General features: G+C 41.9%; 1 protein-coding gene across 5 annotated transcripts in view; it reads right to left on the bottom strand.

Moving 5' to 3' along the window:
* The window catches only part of epn2 (epsin 2), a 35,955-nt gene extending 28,526 nt beyond the window's left edge, over positions 1 to 7,429 (bottom strand). For 3 of the 5 annotated variants that reach the window (XR_004335170.1, XM_032536658.1, XM_032536657.1), the window contains exon 1: positions 7,197 to 7,429. The gene's annotated coding sequence lies outside the window, so the exon portion shown is untranslated. The remainder of the gene's footprint in view (positions 1 to 7,196) is intronic. The other 2 variants (XM_032536660.1, XM_032536659.1) reach the window with 1 other exon arrangement.
* Between the last annotated feature and the right edge of the window lie 83 nt (positions 7,430 to 7,512).

Genomic DNA, 7,512 nt, shown 5'->3' on the forward strand with positions numbered 1-7,512 from the left:
GGGGAACAGTATCTTTTTTCAGTGTCAGTATTTTTCAACTTTCTGTCACTGTTTTAGTGTGAAGTGGATGGGGCAAGTGATTTACATGCAATCTGGAGAAAATGCCTTCTGGACCCACAGTCTGTTGCTCTGAAGCCTGGCATCACCACACAGTCAGCGTACCGGTACCGTCTTCAATGAGTTCACCTGGAACTTCCAGACAGCAAGCATGTAAAGTTCATCTGTTTCTCTCTGTTAATGTTTTCACATAGAACCAGGCTGGTTAAAGTTAAATTAACAGACGTTATAGCCATCCGCTAAAACAAGTGCTAACGTTAGCAAATGTCAGCTATCGGAGCTAATGTTAGGCTGAGAGAAACAGACTTTACTTTCTGGTTGGGAGTTCCAGATGAAGTTGTGAAAGCCTTTGTAGCTATAGATATTTATTTATTAGGGGTGTCAAAAATAATTGACAGAACGATTCAATGCTCAATTCTGATAAGTTAATAACCAATTATTTAAAAAAAATAAAAAAAATCAGAAAACAGAGTGACTGAAAGAGGATGGGATAATGGACAACTTTTACATTTAGGTAAGAAGGCAAAAAAAAAAAAAAAAAATGGCCAAAAGGAAATAAAAATTAAATTTTGTATATATACACACACACCACGATCTAGTAAGACATACATAAATTATTAGGCAAAACACGTAGGCTGTTCATCTACTTTATCACATTACATCTGATCACCTCATGTTTCATGTTCTAAGAAGCCAATTCTCCACCTTTAAACATGACTGAGCCTCTGAGCAGAAAAAAGCACAGGGGGGGGATGTTTGATCCTGCACAACAAAACATCCAAGAATTAAATCCTCCTTTTATTACCATAGATATAGTGCCACTCAGCCACCCATTCCTTGGGATGGATACTTCAATATCCAATGGAAAATAATCTCAAAATGAAATAGCACAACAAGGTGTCAAAATCAAACAGCGCTTTCAAGCCAGAGAGGAGTGTGTTTCAATCCAAAACACAATCTTTTACCAAAACTTCACTAGTCCTTTTGGTAACTTCACCGCACTGTTCACTTTTTCTGGCTAAACTTTACTACAATTCCCCCTGAAAGGACCGTCATACTAGACAGCTAGACAGCCACCTATTGGCGGCTCAGCAGCCACTGGAAGCTGGCGTCCCATAGCTCTGCAGCAGCTAAATAGAGCCAACAACTTGTACTTTAAAGTTTTATTGTAACCTACTTTTAGTAACGAGCGTAGCGGTATCATTCCCAGTCAGGTGCATATGCAGCGTGTTGTAACACACCTCTGCTGTGTGTGTGTGTGCGTGTGTGGCGCGGGCATCGCTGTTCAGAATCCCGTCTATCTTCCAAAATGTAATGCTTGTATCCAAACGAATTGGGCTTGAAGCTGCAGGCCATCCAATTATAACAACCTCATCCACATTGTCGAAATCATTTAGATGTGGAGCCATTAAATTGAAATCTTTTAGATAACAGGAGCCTATGATATACTGTAGCCATCCTAACACACTACCTTATTTTTCTAGTCTCCCGTCTCACTCTCCACATTGCTGTCTTTGGGCAAAAAGTGACATGGTGAGATCGATAACAGTTAGCTAGCCTGTTAGAGTTTCACGTTATGTTAGCCTTAGTTATTTATTTCTTACCTTGATTTTGGTGTCTGTGTTTCAAATCCACCTCCCGCGGTTACGTTTTTGGTGGAGCTGTTTGTTTAATAGTCGACTCGGAAGAAAACAAACGTGACAACGAACTAAATCAACACAACAGTATGTGAAGTTAAACTGGACAGGCCCAATGACCTCTGAATAGTTCTAGCTGACTTGTTGTTAAATTGCAATGTGAGCGGCAGCCAACAGGGGGTGAATTATGTCGGCAGGATGATTTAAAAGACAATCGCGACTACATTGTGCGCCTGCCCTATTTCTGACAGCGTGGTGGAAGAACTTTTGTCACAGTGAGCTGCCACAATAAGATCAACCTAGAGGAAACACTGTCTACATTGGCATGGTTTCACACATTGACATCAAATTTACCAAATCTTATTCAAATAATTGTTCTTGGTAATAAATAACAGCTTAGGTTTTCTGAGATCTTTTCGTGCCCACTGTTCCTCTGACTACCATCTAGGGAGACCCATGATGACTTATCCTAGTCAGTAATCTGATCCCTGCACCAAGCGTGCACCAACACGCCACAAAACCTAGGGCTTTCATGAACAGAGGAAGAGTGTTTTAAGTGATTAGCATTCTATGCAGACTCCGTGTTAAATGCAACAGCTAAAAATGTTCAATTTTAAACAAAACAAGTGGCCATGTACATTTATGCATGTGTGCATTTGTTTAAGGGGAGCTTACTGCCTGGCAATATCATGGGAAGACAACTGGAGGGACGAGGGTAGGGGAACAAGAAGGTGTGTGTGTTTTTTTTTTCTTTGGGGGGGGGGGTAAAGAAACAACTTGGCACACCCCCTAAATTTACAAAACGTGATTCCTGTAAAGCATGCCCCACCCACCCCAGCGTTCCATCATCACCCTCCTTCTCACCCTGCAGCCGCATGAATACAGCTAAGACCTAATGACACATCTGCTGCTATAATCACCTATTCAACCATAGCAGACAAGAAGAGAGGAGAGTCTGTCTTGTCCATCCATTCCCTCCACACACACACACACACACACACACACACACACACACACACCTCCCTCACACCCCGGAACAACCCCCACCTGGCCTGCCTTTCTGCAGCCCTTCTGTGCTAATAATGTGCTCCTTTTACCTCGTAACTCGGAAGCCGGAGCTGGAAATGACGTCACACCCAAGTTGAATGCATGCCATTTACAAGTCAAATTTTCATTGTTTTCATTAGCTCTAGCCCGGTTAGCCATTGTTAGCAATACCAGTTGATAGCAACACATCACGCCGTTTTTATGCGCATATAAACAGCGTAACCACGTGTCCACAGATAGAAGTTGAACATGCCTGTGTGAACAACTGATTTAGTGAGACGCAAATAAGACAGACATGCTTATAACTTTATGTCTAAAGCTTTCACAACTGGGGGGCAGGGGCATGTTGGCCCCGGGGGCAGCCATGTTGGATTTTGAACTTGGGCTACGGAGATGCTGTCTGAGTTGGAAATCCAAGGTCGGGGGGGGCAGTTCCAACTTTGACCTTGGAAAATCTGACTTCAGGGTATGAATGGAACGTACTATTTATTCACTCAAAGGGCCAGAATCGACTGCTTCCAACACTTATGAGTGTGTGTAGAATACATATTCATGCGTCAATGAAGGTTCATAATGACTGAGCCTGTCACTCTTGTTGAATTGTTGTTATACCTCGTTGTTGCTATAATGTGAGGATAACCATAAAAGAATTACGTCCGGAGTCTAGTTCTTGCAGCTTCAGAAGAAGTCACACACTCATTATCTGCAGCCACCCTTTCGGCAGCCTCCTCTTTCTGCCTGTCTGTTTGCATCTGACTGGAGGTTGACAAAATTTGAAAAAAAAAGAAACTAAATTGGGTTATTATTGGTTTTGATTCATGCCAGTCTTGTTCCCTAATTTATAATAATACTCCATTTATAATTCAATCAGCGGTCCATCTCCTGGATTAGATATACTAGTGGATATTTTGCAATATGTACTGTCAAGTAGCAATGCTGTATTTACACTGGAGTTTGTTGCCCATTACATATTTTCTCAACATCCTCTACCCCTATCTACATTTTGTGTTTTTTTGTTTTGGGTTTTGTTCTTAGAATTAGTCATGCTGACTTCGACATGTGAGGTTGTCTTTTCTGCCATTGAGTTGTCAAGCTCATGTTGACTATTAGCCTAATGTTTAGAGATGGACAGAACTGAAGCATCAGCAGAAAAATCCCCTAGTTTGATAAAAAAGACTTAGATTGTAAAAAATAGCTTCAGAAAAAAAGCATATGGGCAATCAAACAGTGAATAAAAGAGTAAACAAAATAATTTCAAGTAGGCCTATATAATGAATACACAGAACAGACTGACCACATGTTCTTCTACTGTTGTGGTGAGGTTTATTAACAGGTGAAACCCCTTGCTAGACTGTAAATCAATTCCATTGGCAGAGGCATTTACAACAGGGGACATTATGACCCAATCTGCAGTATAGTTTTTGGGACTGATTTTCAGCTATCAAAAAAGCATTTATTGTACTATGGTAACTTCTCTTCAGATCTCTGCAGGGTAAATCCAAACAGCTAGCTAGACTATCTGTTGAGTCTTAGTTTTCTCTTGCACGACTAAAACAACTTGTGAATTTACACATGTTCCACCAAAACAAGTTATGCAGATTGCTCCGTCCCGCTCTTAGCACCGCCCAAGACAATTGTGATTGGTTTAAAGAAATGCCAATAAACAAGAGCATGTTTTTCTCCTATCCCAGCATGTGTGTGGCCAGACTTTTCTCTACAGCGTCAAGGAGATAGGTCTGGCAATGTGAGACTAACCTACACATAACCTGCAGAGCACACAAACAGTAGATGGTATGCCAGTGTCAAAAAAGCATACAAATATATCAGGGTGTGTGTCGCCAAATACTCAAAAGACTGGGATTGGGGACAGGCAAATGTAACTGACATCTACAACATGGACGTCCCTAATAGAGACTGAGAAAAGAAAACGTAGTGTATGAGAAAATGCCATGACCTACAACCTAATATGACAGTGAATGTGCACCAACTTAACACTGGACACAAGTGTACCATCCGATGTCAAGAACACAAAGAGGCAAACCTATCCTGTGCCAGTGTCTGAGCGTGTCTTGGCAAAACATAGGTATACTATGATTAGCATTAAGGGTTGAGAAGCTGAGAACAGGTCTGCCTTGCCAGGCACAAACAACTAGAGTAAATCTGGTCTGGCAATAGAAGGCTTGCACAACCGGATGGCCTGCATGTGCCATCCGGCCCCTGCATCTCTTTCAGAACGCAGCAGCTTGATTTGTCTTCAACTTCCCCAAGTTCTCTCACACTACAATCCTCCACTCTCTTCATTGGTTACTAATTGCTGCCCGCCTACGCTTCAAGACACTAGTACTTGCATACAGGACCACGAACAGATCAGACCCAACTTACATCCAGGTCATGTTCAAACCATACACCCCAACTCGCCCACTCCGCTCTGGATCAGCCAACCTGCTTGTTTCCCCCTCACAGCGATGGACAACTACTCACTCAACAAAATCCCGACTGTTGGCTGTCCTGGCTCTTAAATGTGGGAATGAGTTCCATATTGACATCAGAACGGCCGAAAGCCAACACATCTTCCGCCGAAGGCTAAAACCCCATCTATATATATATATATATATATATATATATATATATATATATATATATATATATATATAAAAAGCTGCACTTTCATTTGGTTCTTTGTAGTTTTGCTTATTTAAAGCTAATGTACTTGCACTTACTACGTTGTCTGGAGTTTGCACCGTCAAGGTTTAAAGCATTGGATAAAAGTTGCTTTGGATAAAAGTGTCAGCTAAATGACATGTAATGTAACAACTATCTGTGTGTGTGTGTGTGTGTGTGTGTGTGTGTGTGTGTGTGTGAAGAAAAGAGAGAGAGAGGGTAGAGTGTGTAACAGCATGGCATCAAGTTATCCAGCTGGTTCTTTACCATCCAACATGCAGTAATTAATCCTTACCCACTCAGCTACTCAAGGATTAAGTTCCATTAACCAAAATAACAATCAGACCAAGTCGAACCCAAAGAATGTCAAACTACTAACATGTGCTCCAAAAGTCTTAAAGTGGCTCTGAGTGTTTGAGAGTTATGATGAGCAGCAACCTGAAGCAGTGAGCAAAAGACGGTATGTTGATAAGCCACCTTCTGATCGGCATGTCGCCTTTTGTCCTCCCTGGCAGGCTGGGAGACAAAGCCAGGTCGGGGAAGGGAGGAGGACGGTAATGATGCATCTGTCACCCACTGTGACTGACTGATCATTCCGACAATAGACAAAGCCCTGCCCCTCTCTCAGGCCACGTTTAGATGAGCTCAGTATAGATCTAAATACAAAGCTTACATCCACACACCAGCATCTCCGAGTATAGCTCATAAAATAATTAACCCTGCCACTGTTCACTGTCATTTAGCCAAGAGTTAATGCCAAGATGTATGCAATCTCATTAAGTATACAAAAACGTCAAGTGTTGTCTTGATGACTCACAGTAGTATGATCTAGCTTAGCAGTCTTCTCTATCAAAGCACGGTGCATTGGTAGACAAAATTCAAATAACAAAAAAAAACAAGAAAATGAACAAATCACGGCGTTTCATTGCACTGATGGGATTGATGGCACCATAGACATTAAATGGTATTTCTATTGATAGCACCTAAGCTATAATGTTAGTAGCTATGGCTAACATTAGTGAAGTAAACGGCCTCAATCTTATTTCCAATTTCCTTAGTCAAGTGACACGTTTGAAATTGCGAAATAACGCTGGGTGTAGCTACAGCGATCTTATTTGTGCAACGTCACTTTAATAAATCAGGGGGTATAACTAGCCAACTTGCTACTTACGGTTACCGCTAACATTAGCAAGTTGAGTGCAAACTTGCGGAAAGTAGTTGTCATTAGCTAGCTAGCAAAATAAGCTAACCTAGCTAACAACTTGCTTACGTTAATGTAGCTAGTTAGTCAACTCAGGTTGTTGTAAAAGTGTATGACCCAACTAAAGTTTAGCAATGCCTTTTTGTACAAATTGGCTGTGCCACTGGCTTTGAAATTTACGCTCGTAGACACAACCACTGCCTAATGTTAATTTCTAATACGAGATCAAAACTTGAAAAAAAGTTGAACCAAAGCTAGCAACGCTTATGTTAGGTTAGCAATCGGCAGAGCTCCTCTCTTGTAGTGTGTCTGAAAATCCAATTGTTGATTGCCCAGCATCTAAATGTAACACAAAGCTTGCCTGTATTGGATTAACAGTTATCCCTAAACATAGATACACCGCCATTCCGGTCAGCTCCCAAACGTATATTCTGTGTTCATACAGCAAACTAGCATGCTAAGCTAGTTAGCAATCCTCCAAGCTAGCAGCCAAGACGGGTGCTCGGTGGAGACATCACCAGAGCAAACTGGATTACAGGACACCCTGGAAAAACAAAACAACTCCACTGTGTTGAAATCCGAGGTTAACTTACCATATTGTTTAGGTTACGTCAGATTTAACTGTTACGCCAGGGATAAAAACCCATAAACGAGTTTTACCAATTCCAGGGGAAAATAAAAAAGAGTACTTATTTCGGCGTTCAGGGAGCTTGTTGCGCCTCCGCCTAGCTATGTGTTGCTAATGCTAAACCAGCTAAAGCCAGGCAACACGTATCTCCTCCTCCAGAACATGGCGGGGAGAGCGGGAGGGGGGGGGGGGGGGGGGGGGACGCTGGGAAGGGTGTGACCACGGCGGCTTGGCTTGACTTGCCAGAGACACAGAAAGACTCTTCTTTGGGTTTTAGCTGC

Source organism: Etheostoma spectabile, chromosome 15, assembly GCF_008692095.1.
Source record: "Etheostoma spectabile isolate EspeVRDwgs_2016 chromosome 15, UIUC_Espe_1.0, whole genome shotgun sequence".
NCBI lineage: Eukaryota > Metazoa > Chordata > Actinopteri > Perciformes > Percidae > Etheostoma > Etheostoma spectabile.